This window comes from Pleurodeles waltl, chromosome 4_1 (genome assembly GCF_031143425.1).
Source record: "Pleurodeles waltl isolate 20211129_DDA chromosome 4_1, aPleWal1.hap1.20221129, whole genome shotgun sequence".
Classification (NCBI taxonomy): Eukaryota; Metazoa; Chordata; class Amphibia; order Caudata; family Salamandridae; genus Pleurodeles; species Pleurodeles waltl.
This window is the reverse complement of record NC_090442.1, coordinates 533,013,422-533,033,445: the sequence shown is the minus strand read 5'-3', so window position 1 is coordinate 533,033,445 and position 20,024 is coordinate 533,013,422. Positions and strand designations below refer to the sequence as shown.

General features: G+C 41.7%; 1 protein-coding gene across 2 annotated transcripts in view; it reads left to right on the top strand.

Annotated features, from left to right (window-relative positions):
* Positions 1 to 20,024, top strand: part of PNPLA8 (patatin like phospholipase domain containing 8) — a 281,202-nt gene that overhangs the window by 26,442 nt on the left and 234,736 nt on the right. For both annotated transcript variants that reach the window (XM_069228884.1, XM_069228885.1), the window contains exon 2: positions 3,784 to 3,963. The gene's annotated coding sequence lies outside the window, so the exon portion shown is untranslated. The remainder of the gene's footprint in view (positions 1 to 3,783; positions 3,964 to 20,024) is intronic.

Below are 20,024 nucleotides of genomic sequence, written 5' to 3'. Positions count from 1 at the left end.
AGTCCCCTGTAAAGTGCCCTGACACCCCACAGTGGTATAAGGGGTGCTATAAAACAAATGAAGTACATGTGACGGAGAGGCTAGGGAGAGATGAGATGCCCTTATGGTTTACTTCCTTTCCCCATCACTCATAAATGTGAAAAAGCTTTCTCAGATCTTACATACCTAAAAAATATCAAAACAGAAATTGCTCCGGAAATGTAGAATCTGACCTGAGGATTCACCTTTCCTAAATAAAACCAAACAATGAAAAGGTAGTTGCCGAGATGCAGCGCCAACCTTCCCAATAAAATGTTTAGATTTTGCTTTTTTTTTTTTAATACAAAAGAATTATGGCCCTCATTCCAATCTGGGCGGAGTTGAAACCGCTGGGCGGCCGCAAATGCAGCTGCACTTCCGCAGGGCCTATTTGGAGATTCCCGCTGGGCCACAACACGGGACCTGGCTCCAAATGGAGCTGGCGGTGTTGTGGCTGTGCGACGGGTGCAGTTGCACCTGTCGCGCTTTTCACTGTCTGCCATGCAGACAGTGAAAAGCTGCATGGGGCCGTGGCAGGGGGGCACTGCACTGCCAGCCTTTTTATGGCGGTTCAAACCGCCATGAAAAGGCTGGCGGGAGGGGGACTCGTAATCCCCTGGGCAGCGCTGCCCTGGGGGATTTAAACCGCCGGGACTAAAGTGGTGGGAAACCGCCGGTCCCGGTGGTGCGACCGCGGCGCTTCCACCACTGTTGTAATTTCCCAGAAAGCACCGCCGGCCTGTTGGCGGTGCTTCCGTCAAAACAGCCCTGGCGGTCCAGGACCGCCAGAGTTGTAATGACCTCCTATATCTTTAGTAAATTGAGTATTTGTTTGGTGTGCACTTGTTATATTTTTTGCGAATTATTGTTTTAATGTTTGAAATTTAAATTGTACAAATTGCTGGGGGTCCCCAGCTTCCAGTAATGATTCATTCGGGGTCCTCAGGAGTCAAAAGTTTGGGAACCACTGTTCTAGTTTGCAAAGAAGCCTTCCTGGAATTGGTAGTTTTGTCCTCAAAATATTCGTAATGTATCTGACATTACTTTGCTGAATCATTAATAGGTGCGTGACTATTGAGAGGATCAACAATTCTTTTCAGCCTTTTAACCTTCTAAAAAGTGTTGCAGAGTTCTTTTGTGAAATTTCCTGCTTGAATCTTACTGCTCTTTTAATGGCTTACATGTAATTCTGTAGTTTCCTTAATTTTGTGTTCATAGGGTATTTTCCTCAAAGTAGTTCAACTCCTTATTGTATCACTTAGCTTAATATGTGTGTTCAATTTACCTTTCTTTCTTGCATGCACGTTTGTCCACAAAAAAATGCATTGACATATTATAGTGGAGTCCCCTCTCTTCTAAGGATAAATACAGGTGGTGTCGTAGTTGGACTCTTGCTCTAGACAAGAATGCTGGCTTAGGGATGACAGCACTTTTCTTTGTAGGCAACTAAGCCAGTCCTACAACATGTCACAACTGTTGACCCAACCCTCCTGGCTCACAAACAGTACCACAGCGAAAACCCAGACAGTAAAAGGTGATTTCTGGCAGCCTTTATGCATGGACTCAAGAGTGCAACATCTCAGGGGTGTCGTAGTTAAACGGAGATTACCCTTTTCTTACATGAGCAACAAGTCTCAGTCATACACAGGCAATGAAGGAGATGCAATAAAGTTTTCAATAGGTTAATTAACAAGACTGCAATCTACTGTAAAATGCATAAGCTGTAATGTTTAGGATAATGAACAATGCAAAAAGCAGAATGGAAAAGATGAGAGTCGTGAATACAAAGACCTCCACCATCTTGTAATAACATGGAATGTAAAATTATCCCTAGAGCCCTAGCATGGAGAACCTAATTTCTAACCTAAAGAGAGCTAGATATGTTAAACCTAATCTGCCAGTAGCATGTCCATGAAAAGCGCCCCCCAACCCTTGTTACCTTGGAAATTAAGTCTTTAGATCAGACTCCATTGGGACATGAAGGCTGGGGCTGCATCAAGGCGACTTGTAGCATAGATAGCTTTGATGGCATCTGGTAGGAATCCCTCTGATAACCTTGTCTGCATGAGATGTATTTATACAGATCTTGTAGGACCCCTGACACAAGTATGTTCCCAAACAATAGATAAGAAGGCATGCATGGGGCGGCAATTGTACAAACAGTTCCCTCCAAAAGTACATTATGTTCCTGTCACACATAAGTGGGAAGGGGACATGATGTGAATACCTACGTATATCACTTGTCTTTGATGAGAGTGTTTTTTTTAATTGTCCATCTCTGAAACCCTGGGCTAGGAAGCCTTGACTCATTTGGTTTTGTAGTGAGGGGAAACCACAGGTCATAAGAGAATAGGTGCCAGGTATATCCATGGCAAGGAGTTCTGTCTGAAAGTGATTTGCCAGTGCTATGTATTGATGTTTTTCTTTTTTAATAAAGCTTGCCACATTCACACTTACTGAGATCAGAGATTATCATGCACATAAAAATGTCTAGAAATCATAGACCGTTCTATACTTATGTAGCAGTGCCTCATCCACACTTTTCTTTGGGGGGTTAAAATGATGAAAAATGGCCTTGCATAGACTACCACCCGCTTAAGCAGTAATCTTACTGATGAACAGTCTTCTCATAGCTGTATATGTGGGTAGTCAAAATAGATATAAAGAAACCCTGTATCATATTCATCAAATGTACTATTATTCAAAATTGATCTTTTCATCTTAGCAATACTTTATTCAGTATAACAAACATATTCACAATAAAAAACACAATCTATACAAAGTGTTCCAGAGAATATTCAAATCATGTACATTTACGTCAGAGCGTAGGATTCTCTAGCGTTCCCCATTCTTGTATGTAATTGTTCTGTACATAAAGGACATATCAAAAACACACAAAAAAGTTACATTCAACACGTGTTAAAAATCAATATGTCGGTATTAGATGGTGGGTTTATAGTGTCAAACCTCTAGAATACAATCTGCCAAAGCCCATCTCACTGCCTTCACGAGTTATGAAACTAAATTAGTGTTCTCTTGTAAGCTGTTAATTTGCCAGCACATTGGACTTGAAATTGCCCTAAGCATCATAGTTGTCATGAACGTTAAAGTGGATTTGGGCCTATATGAAATTTCCCTCATATTCTGGCTTCAGTGTATTTGCTTGCTATATTACTTGATATGTTGCCACTGCAAGCCATGAACCATAAAATACTTTTATGTGAACCATGGTTCCATCAGATTAGTTATAATTTCTTGAGCCAAAAATTAGCCAGTGTTAGTCATGAACCTTCCAATATTTAATCCATGTTTCTGCATTATGAACATCCAATTATGGCAATGTATGTGCTATGAATGTGTTGAAATACAAGCCATGAATTAGGAAGCGCACAAACTTATACTTTGCTGGGAATTTAACCATATTTATGCCAGCACTCTATTTTGCTGTGAAATTAACCATAATTGTTCTATCACATTATCCAGAAACTGCTCAGTATTTGCCAGCTAAAGGCCATGAATGTGCTATGATAGAAGGCATATATTTTGCAGACCATTAATAATGCTTTGTGTAAGATATTAACCATGAGTTTTTATTAATAGTTGTCTACCTTGTATAAGATTTGACTCATTAATCAACACAAACAGTAGCATTAAATATGCTAAGCTATAATCAAGGGTTTTAGTAGCACACTCATATGAATCTGCCTCATATTCATGTTTCTCTGTGAAATTAACGTTTATTTTTTACTCTTGATATTCTTACAGGTGCTGCTATAGTCTTGCTGCTGTCTAATCCAACAGAGAAGTTCTGCTGTAGAACCCTGTCCTATCACAGCAATGTGAAAAGCAGGCAATATTACTCACCTGGCAATGTCCAGAGCCACAGACCGATGCTGCTATCCTGTGCTGCATCTTCGCAGATCATAAATTCTTCAAAGGCACTTGGTAAGTAAAGTAATTGGGAGGTCAAGACTGTTTTGCTGATTTATATACAAAACATCTCCTACAAAACATTAGACAACAAAAATGTAGTGCTGAAAATTGTAGTTGAAATGTGTTTCTGATGAATAATTCTAGTTACAGATCCCTCAACTTTAGTATAGTCCCGAGGTGCCACACCGGATCGGACCAGTTTTCATAGCAGTGATCCTGCGTGCCGTTTGGTGGCACCAAGCATCTCTGCGTAGTCTTTGTTCTGCCCTGGAAATGATGGAGTGGAGCCCTATATTAACTATAACCCTGTACGCTGACATCAGTTCCTTTCGTTCCACGCCTTTCAATGCAGATCCGGAGCTTTGTTCTCAGTTTCGTTAGTATTTCAGCAACTCATAAATTTAAATCTAGGGAATGATATCCAGACCTTAAACAACAGTCTTCAGTCTATGCCATGACATGAGAAAACAGTTGTCGGTCACAGACCTGCTTGCGGTGTGTCTTTGATGTTTGGGCTGATGACACACTCCGAGTCATGCGGTGAGTGCTCCCTTATGCACTCAAAGACAGTCTGGGACTGCTAAGCTGTGTCTCACCGAGCACAGGAAGAAGTCACTGACCTCGTGTAGGTCCTGCTTTCTCTCCAGGAAGTCCAAGGCCTCTTCTGCAAAATTTCTTTTTTGCAGTTAAATTCCCGTGGTAAGTTGATGTCCCAGCGGAAACTTAAGAAGAGGAACTCGACCCTATCATGTCAGTCACTATCAAAAGAGATGTCACGAGGGCGTAATGGTGTTAATAGCTCTCACTCTCATCTCCAATCTATGAGTCAATTCTGCAGTTGTTCCCAATGCACCCCGAGTTCCCTGGGCAATCTCCGATGCTGCATTAGGTCAAGGCCTTTAAGGGGACGTGCTGTGTAACTTTGGCACTCTTCTGCCTCTCTCTGGCATGGCTTTGGTCCCCAAGGATCTGCAGGGGTCCTCAGTTGGATTACTGGTGGCTGATCTATCCCCTTTGCAGCCTGAACCCCTTGGGCCTGTCACAGTTTCAGCACCAACTCTGGTGCAGACTTCAATCCTGGTTTTGATACCCAAATCATTTCCTCCTTCGATGCTGTGATTGGCAGAAGAGAATTTGATACTGACTCTGATGTCTGACCCTGAACTGGCATCAGCTCAACCCGAGCAAGGCCGTGCTCCAAATCTGCTACAGTACACCTCGTCCACACAAAATCTAATCCTACGCTTCCACCACCGCAGAGGCACATTTAGAGCTCCATTGTCTTTTACGCCTGACACTGACCAGAACTTGCCCCCACTCGGAGATGACGGAGACATGAGGATGATTTACCTCCCAATATGATGACAGTGTTTACATGGACTTACTGGTGGCCAATAGACTTGCTTTTTACACTGATAAATGTTCTTACAAATGTTTTGCAATCAGGGCTAGGCTCATCCGATCCTTTGCGTCTGTTCAATGATGCTGTCATGGACACTGTAATGAGCACTTGGTCTTAGCCCAGTTTTTTGCTTCCGGTGAAAAGACAGGTGCCCGATGCCTTACACAACCCCGATTTACTTACACAGAACCTTGCGCATGTGAGTCTGGCAATCCAGGTATCCACCAGCAAGATGATTCCCTATGGGCTCCTCATACAGTGGAGTCGAACGGTATCGAGGATAGCCTAGCAATGAGGTTGTGCAGTATTGATTATTGGACCAGTACTCGTCCGCCCTCTGGGACATCACCAACGAGATCTTGACAGCAGTCTCGGATAAACTTAGAGGCTCCTTTGTTCAGACCATTCAGGATAGCCAGGATTCAGCCAAACATGTGAGTTCAGCGTGTCTCGATACTACTCATTGTCTGGGGTGAGTGACTGCCAAAAGTGGCATGCTCAGTAGCCATGTATGAATGTGATCCACAGGTTTTGAGGTTATACAGGCCTCCTTCATGTATATGCCATACGATGGCTCATAACTATTCAGCAAAAAAGCTGATTCTGCCTTTGAACACTTTAAGGAGAATAGGTCCACAGCATGTTCTTGGGTCTTTCAGCCCCAGCCAGTTTCCTGGCCACCTCAGGAAATTCCAAGTTTATTCCAGGGGGCTGGCGTACAGACAACACCAGTCTCCCCAGAGCCTATTACAATCACCCCTGCCCTTTCAAGGCAAGAGGCATGGATATGGATGGCGACGCACAGATCACCATTAACATCAGTCCTCCCTGATTTCCCCTGCGTCAACTGCTTTAGCGTGCAATTAAAGGTGCACAACCATGCTATGGGAGGCAGGATCCAGGACTCTTTTCCAGGGTGCTAATGCAACACAACCAACAGATGCATCCTCCAAACCATTCAGCATGGCTGAGACCTGATATTATCACACCTTCCTCCCACATCAGAAAGGCTGTCAGAGGAGCACACGTCCATTCTTATGCAAGAGGTGGCAGATTTGTTTTCCAAAACACTCATCAAAAATATTCTGGAGTAGGAAATTGGGGCTTAATACTAGTCTCATTTTGTCCTCATTCTGAAGAAGGATGGAGTTTTTTGTCCTCCTGAATACCTTCTTAAGGAAGGACAAGTTCAAAGTTCGCATGCTGGTGCAGATTCCGTTTGCCCTGGATCAGGCATCTGGATGTGTGACATTCAGGACACACATTTTTATTTACCTGTCCTGTAGTTGCACTGCTGCTACCTGGGATTCAAGGCCAAGAGTATTTTCAATTTTTCTGTACCCCTTTCGGCCTCACGAGTGCTCCTTGGGTGTTCATGAAAGTGATGGAAGTGGTAGTCTCCCATCTTCATAGATTAGATACTAGTTTTCCCCTGCCTCGACAACTAGCTGTTGAAGGCGAGCTCACCGCAGTCAGTTGAGGACCATCGCCAGACAAAGGTGAATCTCCTGACATTATTAGGGTTCTCATTTAATGAGCTGAAGTTGCACCTGACTTCATCACAGAGGCTTCCTTTTGTAGAACCTCTCTAGAACACAGTGCAGTGCAGGGCCTTCCCTGTGCTGCAACGAGTCCAGGACATTCAGACTATGACTCTGATGCTTCAACCTCAGTCCTGGATCTTGGTGAGAGTATCTTTAAGTTTCTTGGGTTATTCTTTACTCCAGTGCAACCTGTTAGATGCCATTCAGGTTTCAGGATGACTGCCTGGATCTGCAGTGGTAAATGCTGGCCTGCAATTGGTGATGACAAATGTATCACTGCTGGGTTGGGGAGGGTGTCTTGGAGCACAGAGGACTCTGGTCTGTTGCGGAAACCCATCTCCATATTAGTCTGTTGGAGTTGAAGGCCATCCATTTGGAACTGAAAGCCTTCCTGACGTCTATGAAGAGAAAACAGGTAGGGGTCTCCTGAGTGGCACTACAATAAGCAGGAAAGCGTGGGGTCCTGTGTTAAAAAGCTTTGCACCTTCGAATTGGCTGGAGCATTAGGGCCTTTTCTTGATTAGGAACCACCTGGCAGGCTTTTTCAACACCAGGACCGATTAGCTCAGCCTGCGGTGTGTGGAATATGCATCCTGAGGTGGCTTAAGACATGTTCTGACAATGGGGAGAGCCCTGCTTGGATGTCTTCACCAACGTCGAGAAGTCCAGTGTCACAACATTTGCATATTGGAGTTCCTGGGAAAACTCTTGCTGGGAGTTGTATTCCGGCAGGAATGGAGCGTGAAACTCTTGTAGGCCTTCCCGCCTCTGCCTGTCCTGCTCGAGTTCTGAAAAAGATCAGGAGTGACTGCACCCAAGTCGTACTATTGGCTCAGGTTTGAGCCAGGAGAATGTGCTTCTCTGAATGCCTGGGCATGAGCTTTTCATCCCAGATCAGGCTACCAATTTGGGGGGAATCTTCTGCTGTGGCAGCAGGGTACAGTTCTGCACCAAAATGTGCACAATCTACACCTCCAAGGGTGGAAATTGAGTGGTGACAGTTGCCTGTGTTCAGTCTACCACCTGTGGTTGTGGATGTCGTCGTTGCTGACAGGCGTCAGTCTACAAAGTCCATTTAAACTGGGCGCTGTAACAAATGTGGAGCCTACTTTGTAGTCTGCAAGACAGAACACTTACGAGCCTTGCTGTCAGATATTTAACTGTTTGTTTTATCTTTGGCCCAGAAAAGTCTTGCATTGGGCACTATGAAAGGTGATTTATCAGCCCTTTGGCCTTTTTGCATTTGCCAGACCAATTGTCCTTGTTTAATTCACCTGCTGTGATGCAGTTTGTTAAAGATTTAACATATATGTTTCCTCCCAAACCGTTTGTGATCCCACAATGAGTTTCTAACGTGAGATTGACGTTCCTCATGAATACTTCATTTTGCTACTTGTTGAACCTTGTAGCATTAGGACTGTCTTCCTCATTGCGATCACTTCAGCTCACTGCACAAGTGCCTGCCCATAACATCTGTCAGGCTGCAACACGGGCGTAGCTGCATATGCTCACACAGCCCTAATGCTTTGACATCAGGATCTAACACGAAATGCATTTTGCCAACTCAGTACTTCTGATTTTCTAGTCTTAGCCCACTCCACAGATTCTCCACCTCAGGGAGTACTGCTATACTCACTATTCTAAATGTGAGGAATCTCCATTTAGAAGTATCGATTAGAAAAACAAGTTACTTCCTTCGATAACGCTTTTTACGGTCGATATTCAGTCTAATTGCAGATTCCTCACTGCCTTCCTGTTTTGTGGAGTGGACTCTTTTTACCATCTAAAAAAGCCCCAAAATTAGAGATTTTCCAACTGGTACTGAAAATTGTTTTGTGCTTTGTGCCTGATGGCTCAGAAAGAGTCCAGCAAGAAACTGACATTGGTGCGTGCAGGGTTGGTGCTTTGCTCTTTGACATCACACAGTGCCACCTAGAGGCACACAGAAGCACTGCTATGAAAAGTGTCTGGATCCAGCCTGGTATCTGGGCATCTGTGGGTAGGTAGAGTATTCACCAGAAATAGCTTTACTGAAGGTAAATAACTTATTCATCTACATATTTGTCAAAAATGTAGCTGTAACAATGGTAAATTTTGTACCACTATATTGTTGTTGTCCACCTCTTTGCCAAGGTTTTTTATTTATTTTTTCTTTAGTTCTCCTCTACTTTGGGTACATTCCTTTTGATCTATTTAATGCTTTTTTCCTTTTTTTTAAAATATTTGCAGAAGGTATCCAACCTGCACCTAATACTTTCTCCATGTTATAGTGCACCTCACACCTAACATCTCTGTTTTCTTTCTCTGGTCACTGCTCTACAGTGCCCTGTCTCATTTTGTCCCTCTGTTTTTTTCAATTTGCTTTATGTTATTTTTCATTCTCTGATGCAATAGCATTTCTGCTTTCCTGTTTTCAGGCTGTGTCGACCCTCCAGCTATTCTCTAACACGGCAGCCATTTTTAAATTACTTTTTCCTTTAAACACAATCTTAATTTTATTCATGGAATACTGTTTTTTTTGGGGGGGCATTCGTGTCACCTTTTTCCAATTGTTTTTAGTATGTTATTCAATATAAAGCTTTTTGTTGTGGCACCTAATATTTGTCAACATTTTTGTAACAATTTTTTCTTGCACTATTGTGCTACTAAACTTAGTGGAAACTGTGTTACACAACCCTTCAATGGCAGAGAGAGATCCAATGGATTTTATTCCTCCAAAGGTCTGGGCTATGTAGTAGGACATCTTATCCATTTCCACAACTAACTTAGGGTTTGCTCAAAAAGTGAGATCAAGTCATGCCTTCAAATTTGACCTTGTGGTGTACCCTCCATGTGCCATACAATCCCTATGAAGGCGCAGGCTGGTATCACAGGGTGGTAGTGTAGTCTCAAAGATACCCTGAAAGTGAGGAGCTAATAGGTAAATGCAGATCTTCTGCAAGGGATTCAAAATCTTTAGATAGCATCAAACCACCAGAACGCACAGGGTTTTATTATATTAATTTTTCAGTTATTGGAAACTGGGTTTCTTGCTTGTGTGCTTCTGCTTTTGTTTACTAAATACAAGTTAGTAAAACAGCATCCTTCAAAGAAAATTATGACTTTCTTTTTTAAGCATTGTAATATGAGTTGGGCTTCATGTCACAAGCATAAACTCTTTTATGATCTTTCTGTATTGTAGTTAGAAGATGTGAAATGAAGGTTTGGACTCTAGGTGCCTATCCTGCCTGCTTGATGACTATTACATATCTGTTTGCAGGCATTGCTGTAAAATGATGTCCAGACGGTGAAACAAGCATGCTCTCACAAGTAGGTGGATTTCTGAGGAGCTCCGTAGTAAGTTCCCGTTTGAGAGCTGGGTGGACTACTGAGGCCACAGAGATATAGAGAGTAGGGTGGCAGTAATTAAAGCCCCAGTGGACAGGTGGATGAGCTCTGTTCCCTTCTCCAAACTCCCTCCCTGTTAAATGGACAGAAGCACGTTGCCGATCTCCTTCACTGCATTTCCAAGATGGATGTTGTAGGATCTTGTGCGGTTTTGGACGGTGCTCTGGGCCACTCCAGAAACTAAAAAGTGGGAAGACATTGCAACCTCCAACCTTCATTGGAGTATGCAGACTGACTCCTACATCTAGGACCCTTTATGTGACCTTTGACTTAAAGGTCCCGCCTGGTGTGGTTCCCCAGCTCTTCTCCTGGTGTGGCAGTGATAGGAAGTAGAAGCATTTACCTGGAGCGGGCAAAGGAGGAGCTAGCAGTATGACAATTTAAGGTGATGTTCAGATTTTGAAGACAGGTGTGTGTTTTGCAGAGTATGGTCCCTACAGATCTGAACTGTGTCCAGAAACTGGTCATAGCATGGCGGCATTGAACTCCCTTGTAAGTTCATAGCAAGTGGAACTCTCTACTTAGAAAGCTTTGAGATAATGCAATTCAACCCTGAAACAGTAATTCTGAAACAACATTGAGGGACTTTAAGAATAAAGTCCGAGCTGCTCAAATATGGTGTTGCGAGTCCCTGTGTCGTCCGAGGTACAGGTTGACATTTTGGTCCTGCAGTTCCTAACAGAGGAGCTGCTTAGTAAAGATCGACCACCCAAGCTTCATATCCAAAGGGGGATACAGATCCTCCTATGTAGCAATCTGAGAAGAGGACTTCAGGTGTGGGAACCACCATTGTGGAGCTTAGTGATTCTGTTCTGGGAACAGAAGCCAAACACAGTGATTTATGCTTCAGAGATCGCAGGATTCTGATGTGCCCCATTTTCAGCACGTAAGGCTACACAGAGGAGAAAATAAAAACTACAGGAAGTGAAAAAAATAACTCCTCAGAATGAAAAGTAATGCATCTTTATGGTTTTCAGCCACTATAAGGGTTGTGGCAGGGGACATTATCTTTGTAATTACATAAGTTTAAGCTGCATGAAGGTCCCCGAATTTAAAAAGATAGATCTTGATAGTCTAGCAGAGTGGAGGTGAGCTCTGTGTTCTGACTGGTGAGTGCTCTGTGTCGGCATAAATTCAGTTTAACTAGTTGTTGGGGCACTTGGGATGGTATGAATTGAGTTCTTAGGCAGAGGTTGCTGAAGTGTTTTTTTTTTTTTCCTCCACTTCCCTCCAAGTTCCCTAATTGTTGGGATCTGTAAGTATTGAGTGTCCCGTTTGAGTGGTGTTAACCTGTTTTGTGAAGTGTCAAGTGCTTACTGAATCTTTAGAGATTTTTTTGTCCTACTGTCTCTTAATGAAACTAATGTTTTCCCAAAAAGGAAACCTTACCCACATTTTCTGGCATGCTTCATCAGTAACCTTACCTCTTCTTGGTAAGATGATACTAACAGGGTTGACACAACCTCAATACCCAAAACACAGAAGTGTTTCTATTTATTAAGGTTACCACCAATAAAATTAAAATAAACATCCTGGGTTATATCCTGAGTGCTGTGACCCAAAACATCTTTCTGAGTGCTGACATGTTTCAGTCTGTATAAGTACCCAAAATGTCAAAGGCTTTAATCAAAGCTATAAAGAATTGCTATCTAAATGCTACATATAAACATTTGTACACAAGACATCTAATGATCAACCATTGGCACTGCCAATCGGTCTGGCTTTAAAGAAATGTTGTATGGTAATGTGCAAACACAACTGACTCTTACTTCGGACTGTGGCGCCTTTCTTGATAGAAGATCACTCTGTTCAGGCCTACCACATTGCACAGTGACTCCTTAGCGCTGTTACTTGACTTTCTCTCCTTTCTCTGGATGCCATCTCTCCTCGACTACTATGTGGGCAGGTGGTATCCAGATTTATTTGTTGTCCTGGAACAATTCTCACAGCAATCTTTCCCCCTTGTACTCACTCATTGTTCTGTCCTGATGATGACCTACGGAATCATGAAACGCCCTTAACAATGTACCAGCTGTGAAGGATGTTTATTATTTATTATATGCTTTGCAATGGAATAATTATGGACTACTAATTTATGCGCTTATCCACGCACACAGCTAAGCTATTTCCCATTTTTGATGTCCTTTAGTTCTTGGTTTGCTCACCACCGTACTCTATCAACATGTTTTACAAGCAATGTGTGTTCACCCTGTACATTGAGCACTTTTCAGTTTATAGTAATGCTGCTAATAATAGTTTAAAATAACTTAAGAAAATATAACCATTCCTTTCTGTCTTTCATTGACCTTATTCTTGTTAGTGGGTTTACTACAGATAACATTTGCTAAGTTTTATTTTATTGGAGAAAGTTTGTCTTTAAATGATACCTTTTTGTAAATTGTTGCATATATAACAGATACCCTTCTCCTCTTGGACTATGGGTGACTCCTGTTCACCATATTGTACAGTATTGTGAAGCATTACAAGTAGATACCATGGGAATGAATATGTATTTGTGTGTATGTGTAGATCGAAAGGTCACATGACAGTTGGACTTTCAAGCCAGACCTAAAAATCCATGTATATTGATGTCTGCCTTGCTCCCGTCTTTGGTGCTGCCAGAGAAACAAATATATAAATTATCTAGTTGTGCAAGACATGTTAATAGCTTTACATTGTCAGGTGTGTGCCCCTGAATGTTCAAGCTCAGGCAGCTGGATAAATAAATAAAATAATGACAGCTGTGTGGAGGGCCAGCACTTTTTTAGTAGAAGGATACTACTGCTGAACAACCAAAACACGTACTCTTGGCTTCCAACATGTGGGTGGATGCAAAGCTCCTTTCCTGGTGATTCGTACATAATCGTTTGGTGACAGCGGCACTGTCAAGCTATACTATCAAAAGGGATGTACATTTCTTTCAAGAAATTAAGATACAAAGGCCCTAACAAAGGGTCAGGGCTGTAGGGTATGCCTTTTCTAGTCACACATTTGTCAATAGGAAGTATTTGCATGTTTTATACCTACTCTGCTCCTTTCATAGGGCATGTAATGATTCCTCACTTTGCCTCTCACTCTTTGTTGTGATATCCACTGATTATAGTGCCTTTTAAGTTCTTTTCTCAAAAGCTCAATGGAAAAATGTACATCTGAAAATGAAACGTAGAGCAGTCAGAGAAAGGCAGATCAAACACATTTCTGCTAGACACTCCAAAACCACTCTTTCATACAAACATATACTTTATAGAGTTAATACAGGGGCAGTATAGGGTTCCCCACTTTGGACATCATCCTCGTCAGGTCTGTGTGAGGTCTTGGTGCTGAGTAGTCTGCAGGCAGACAGTGACATACATGTACTTGGTGGTGAATGATTTGCCACTGGGAGCTGAGGACCCAGTGTGCCATTGCCTTGCGAAAGGTGCAACAAGCATCCAAATTAATTGGAGGTTCACAAGGATAATTGACAGTTCCCAGGACTACCTCCTCATAATTCCTTTTGATGGTGATCTGTTGGAACCTGTGAGAGATCAACTGAAGGTTTCCACATTCTGATTAAACACTTATCATTATGGCCCTTCTGCAGTGCCACAGTAAGTATTGCAAATTACCTGAAGATTTACAAAATAACCATGTGGCACTATGCTTCCCTCTTTGCTTTAACAGGGTCAGACTGAAAATAATAAACAATACAAGTACAATAATTCTTGAGGAGGCTAGCAGCCGTGCCTAATAAAGGACAAGTAAATGTTAAACTAATAATGAGTGCATTCCATTGTAGGATCCTGATGCTCAACAGTGAGATAGTTTCACAGGATGTTCCTTTCTCCACTAAAAATAAAAAATCCTTGCCTGAGGATCGTTATTGTTCTCAGATCTGCTAAGTTCAGTGAACCTTAAATTCAGTATTAGATTTCAACAGCCATAGTCACAAGGCAGTTACCTTTTTGCGACATTAGAACCTACGACAGAGAGTTCATGGTCTACTGAACTAGTTTAATTCTATATTTTTCACACCTGCAGACACAAACTATTCACAACTTGAAAGAAGTACTGGTCTCCCCATTAAGGTCTGCTTTTCTAAGAGGTTCCACTTCAGCTAAGATATTGTGGTCTACCCTGATAAAAAAGAGGTGCAGTCGCCCTCTTGGAAACTAAAGCTGTAGACCTGAGACTAATGATAAAGACTTATTGTACTGTATTGTAGAATTTATATATTACTTCGTACTTGCTCCTGATGAAGGATTGCTTCTTATTCACATTGGGTTCCTGATGCTTTTGAGTGCAAATGTAATATGCAGGAGAAATGTAGTGTGCTCTTAATCCTTTTAATATAGTAGAAAATCAAGTATGGGGCTCCTTGTTTTCTTAACATTGGTATTCCTGCTCCACAAATTGAATGAGTAGCATAAGAAAGGGTAACCAAAACACTTAATTTAAAAAAAAATTTATAACTCTTGCCTCTGTTCACTCATAAAGAATGAGGAGCACACTCAACCAAAAATTGAAAAATAAAATGTGTTGTTTTGTATATACCTCTTACACTTTTTTGAGTGCATTATTTGTAGGAGGTGGGTTGTATTTTGGCCTACATGGAAGTGTTGGATGAAATGCCTAAATATGGGAGATGTTCTCCAGTCATGATGTGGTGAATTGGTTGGTGACTGTGTATAAGCCTGAGATTTTTCAGAAAAGTGTGGAAAAGTCAAAGTCTCATATGAGCTACCTACAGTTGTGTATTTTATAGTCATACAAAGAGAAAGTGACAGACTAACACTTCAAAAGTAAGTTTGGATGATAGTTGATTATTCTTATTTGAACAGAGTTATATGTCTAAACCATAATAACTGGGAAATAACTTCCAGTATCGAGGGGCTTTTTCAGGAAAGGAGTGTTCAGTAGTGAAGCCAGCCTGTAGCAGAGCAATCTTGTTTGGCGTTATGTGCAAAATAATGTTCAAGCAAGAATGTTCCATTTCATTGTATGGCTCCATGTGACATACAAGGTTATAAATATGATATAAGTCCAAATGTATATATTGAGGACTTATGTTGCAGCTGTATTAAGGATTCTGTGTGGTGTGCACCTGTGGCGCAATATCAGTTACAACACCAGTTGCAGCTTGCGTTTTTGATTATGCTTGACTGAAACTGGTGAGACAAAAATATAAAAGTTTAGGCAGCCAACACACGGATTCAAATGAAAAACCTCTCATGGTGTGACTTTACAGAAATCTTACTGGGCTAGGATTGTTAGTCTTCAGCTTAAGGCTCATTTGAGAACTTGTTACTTAATTGTCTTTTCCTTTTGTTTTCATCAGTTCTTTTTTTGACAGCAAAACAGTCACCATTTTTGGAGAAAAAAAAATTAAATACCCAAACAAAAAATATTTGAGAAATGTGGCATAGGTTTAAAAGTAAGTACAATCGTTAGCAGTACCCCATTCTTCTCTCAACACAGGATCAGCCCCAGACAATAACCACACTAGATGTCACACATCAATCATGCCCCTATTTTATTGCCAACTTTCCAGCGTTCTTTCATGAGTTAATTAACCTGCCCTATATTTCTTCAAATTTGGGTAATTGGTTATTTAGTTTGTATACAGCTTTTTCAAAAATTGTTCTATTAAAAAGATCTCTCATATAATATTCATGAGTTAGCACCCTCAGTGTTTTCCTCACTCTCGGTATGTCATATTTCTTCAAAGGCATTAAGGTTGAGAACCATCTCTGGTGACTATATTTGATTTTTGGGGTAATGGTAGTGTTGTGATTCTCTTAGAGCAGTTAGGTGTTCTGCGATTGCTACTTCCCTCTTTAGGACACCTTTTACATCTCGCCAGTATTGGTAAAGTCTTCAGCACTTTCACAGTATATGGTAGATATCATAATTAGGTTAGTCACACCTCCAGCACAGAGAGACCGGACTTAATTTGGCCATTTGCAGTTTGAGGAGCGACCTGTGCCGCCAGTGCAGGATCCTAAAATGCTTGTCATGAAGTCTGATCACGTCATCCCAATCGTTGTTTGGATATTCAAGGGATAAACAGTGTTCCTACTAATCTTTGAGACCCCAGGATGTGTTGTGTCAAAATTGACAGTCAATAGGTATCCCATTGAGACCTGGCACCAAAACCGAAGTGAAAGACTGTAACGGATCAGCTGGGGGTGGTGCTAAACATTGTATTAAACAGTGGATTAATTGCTGATGTCTCCAACATTGGAATTGTTCGAAATCAAATTCTTGGTATAACTCCGCAAATGTTATGAGCCTGGTTGGTGGTAAAGCATCAGACTGTTCCTAATTCATTCTGTATCCCAAAAACCTTGAGAAGAGCTAGGATCAATATTATTTGGTTTGCTAGCATTACTCTGATGTCATCAAAATGATAAGTTAATATTTGTGCCCCTGCTGCCGTGTCATTCACCTCAAGAGCCTTGGGTTGCTGGCTAGTGGCTTTCAGTTTTTCCAGCACTATTAAAAATAGTAGCCGCAGGAGTGGACAACCCTGCTTAGTACCACTTCATACTCTAAAGAATTGTGACACACAACCTCCACCATTCACCATGGCTGCAGGTTCTCTGTAAACCCATTTTAACCTCTGGACAAAATACTCTTCCATACCTGTTTTCATCAACATATTAGATAGGTACATGCATTCAGTGCAAACAAAAGCTTTCTCCATGTCGAGGGTGACTACAGTTTTATATTCTCTGTCATTCCTCACCAGCCGTAGTGTAGGAGACAGTGGGCCTGATTTAGATCTTAGCAGATGGAATACTCAGTGACAAACGTGACGGATATCTCATCCGCCATATTACGATCTTCATATGATATAATGAGATCATAATATGCAGGCGGGTTATCCGTCACATTTGTGACTGAGCATTTCCCTCCGCCAAGATCTACATCAGGCCCAGTGTCCTCGAGTATGGTGAAAGAGATCTTATGGAAGAGTCTTACCTGGGATTGGTATATCAGATAACAAGTTACTTTCTTTAACTTGTATGCAAATACTTTCACCAGTATTTTCATGTCTACATTCATTAAAGAGATAGGTTTATAAAACCAAATTGGGAGGGGTCTTTATTTGGCTTTGGTATCAGGGAAATACAAACGCTATGTTATATTTAGGGGGTATCCCTTTTGATTCGGATGCTTCTTTAAAAAAATATATAATAAAGGTACCACTTGTATTTGTTGATTTGATTGTTTTCCACCAGGAGACTCCAGGAACTTTTCCAGCTGACAACTCATTGTAGCTTTTCCTCTTCATTTTTCAGAGATATAACCTTTCAGAGGTTGCCTCTACTTTGCTACCAGTACTTGCTACTCCATGCTTGACATAAATGTTTACATCCATTGATTAGTATCTGTGTGTTCAGAGTGGTATAGTGTGTGGAAGGTCCTAAGTGGATCGCTTATTTTTGCCAGGTTGGTTAGTAGACACCCATGATCATCCTGAATTTCAGGAATAGCAAGTTTAGATTCTGTATTCTTTAGTTCCAAAGCCAGTTATTGGCCTGCTTCCGCCCTTTGTTGCTAAAGCTTTTGATTAGTGTATGTCAGGGCCTATTATACTTTGAATTTTCACCTTAAGTAGGGATTTCAAGGTGATCACATTTCTCAATTAACTGTAAGCAGTTGTACAATTGGAAGTATCTTTTTCTAATTTAGGGGTGATTTAGATCTTGGCAGTAATGGTCGTAATGCCATTTGTTTTCGTCGAACAACACGTAAGCCCACTAAGCGGTATGCTCGATTTAGATGTTTTGGCGGTCCCATAGCCAATTACCCGCCGCGTCCCACCAACTCTGCCAATCACGTTGATGCCCTCATAGGAAAAAGCGGCTGATGGTGGGACTCCAGCCACCCTTCCTGCCACGCAGATTTAGATGAGCCTTACCGCCAAGCCAACTGTGGCGATGCTACCTATACACCTAAGTTGGCAGATTAGGGGTGAATTAGGTTAAAACCTACCTTTTTTCCCAATTCCAATTCCGCTTTTGACTGGACAAAATCTTCCGTTGCCGCTGCCACTGGACCAAGGAGAAAACAGGACCCTTCCCCCGTCATCAGATTCTAATTTAGGTAATCCACATTGACAGTCTACGTGGTGAGATCACGGCACATGATCTCGGGACCACTGCAGTCATATACATGTCACAGTATTTTTTTTAAATGAAAGCGACATGCATATGTCGGGAACACAATTGTATTGGACATGCATGGGGACACACTGGTACAAAGCACATATCGCATACATAAACAGATGTCACTTTGGTGTCAGTATTCATTGCCAAATGGATGCTGGCACCACAATGACATAACATTCACACTTGTCAACTATGTCCATGTGTGCACATAGCAAAGGTGACCTGTGCCTGTGATATTGTGCTTCCGGTTGTGTATGTGAGTCAGTATGTGAATTTGTAAGTGTGACTGGTTGAAGTGGAGGTACCAGCAGTTGGTGATGCGGTTTTGACAGATTGTGTGCCACTTGTGTATGGGTCTGATGTTGTTGTGTATGTTTAGTTGTGTGTTGTGTTGCTGGTGTAACATTGAGGTGAGTGTTGTTGGGTGGTGGTCGTTGTCGTGATGTGTGTAGTTGTGCTTTTGTGTGAGTGTGTTTGTGCTTATGAGAATGTAGTTGTGTTGGTTGCTGTTGTTGTGTCGTGTGTGGGAGTAGTATCAATAGTGTGTGTATGTTGCATCATGGATGTATGACTGTGTGTTTTGGGCATGCACGTGTTGTGTTGAGGTGGAATGACACTAAATATTAGTGTGTATGTGGTGTGTTACATTTTGCAGCGGGACACATATAGCTAAGGCACAGTGTGTGACTTACTTCTCTTCCGTAGTCACTGTCATGGTATGATATCCATTGGGTCCCGCAATGGTCTCCCTCCATCAGCAATCTGCAACCTGTACACCACCTGCAGGACTGTAGCATCTAACTATGGGGGAACCCGCCAGCCCGATGGCACTGCACGGCTCAGCTGCAGTACATCTAAATACTAATACCTTCTGCTTGACGGCGTATTCGGGTCTGCCGCAGCAGCAGATTGGTAGTAATACCATCAAGATCTAAGTCAGGCCCATAATTTGGATTTTTTTTGTTTCCTCCTGATCATGGTGGAGTCCTTCATTATGTCCCCCTTTACGTAAGCCTCGCCAGCTTTTCCCAAGTTCCGAGCTGAAACAGTAGAGACCTGATTATGATTTAGATACATCATGAGAAATGTGCATTATATATTTATGTGCCTTCAGCCTCTATGAACTCATAGGGTGGTGTAGAAGACCAATATCTAATTGACTAATGATCATGATTCAACAGACTATTCATAATTGTTGTGATGTCAAGGACTCTACGCGACAGCCGCTGTAATTAAAAAAAGAAAGGAAAAAAAGGTTTAAAAACATGTTTATTTTGGAGGGGAACTTCTAGTCTTTCTGTACTGAATTAATCAAAGCAACATGTCAACAAGGACATGACATGACCAGTGATAATGTCCTGTTAGCCCCCCCCAATATGTTCAACAGTGGATCAAGAACCACGTTACAGCCCCTCCAATTACATTAGATTTCCCTTTGGGATAAAGCATTTTGGAATCATTAGAGAAGTTGTCTAATTTCTCCCCAGTACGGGGTGTGCACTGTATTTAATACATTTGATAACTCAGAACAAGATTTATTTATAGTTTGAAAGATTTACTTTTTCATAATACACTATTTTATTG